The sequence below is a fragment of the Somniosus microcephalus genome, chromosome 16, assembly GCF_052327205.1.
Source record: "Somniosus microcephalus isolate GS21.2 chromosome 16, FLI_Smic_1.0, whole genome shotgun sequence".
NCBI lineage: Eukaryota > Metazoa > Chordata > Chondrichthyes > Squaliformes > Somniosidae > Somniosus > Somniosus microcephalus.
The window spans coordinates 94,191,784-94,192,280 of NC_141002.1; positions in this window are offsets into that span (position 1 = coordinate 94,191,784).

The window sequence follows — 497 nt, forward strand, 5'->3', positions numbered from 1 at the left end:
AATCCTCACAGCGCACCAATTGGAAAGCGAGTTATCCAGTTGGACGATTCGTGACGTGTCAGCCTTGTTTCATAGAATCACAGAAATTTCTCTCTTAGGCAGTCCCTCGGAACCGAGGATGACTTGCTTCCACATTAAAAATGAGTTCTCAGGTGACTGATGAGTCCAATGCAGGACCTACAGTCTCTGTCACAGGTGGGGCAGACGGTGGTTGAAGGGGCGGGTGGGTGGGGTGCTTGGGTTGACATGCGCTCCTTGCGCTGCCTGTGCTTGGCTTCCGCTTGCTCCCGGCAAAGAGACTCGAGGTGTTCGGCACCTTCCCGTGCTGTAAATAGAAATTTACAGCACAGAAGGAGGCCATTCGGCCCATCTTGTCCGTGACTGCTGACAAAGAGCTCTCCACCCCAATCCCACTTTCCAGCTCTCAGTCCGCAGCCCTGTAGGTTACGGCACTTCAAGTGCATATCCAAGTACTTTTTAAATGTGATGAGGGTTTC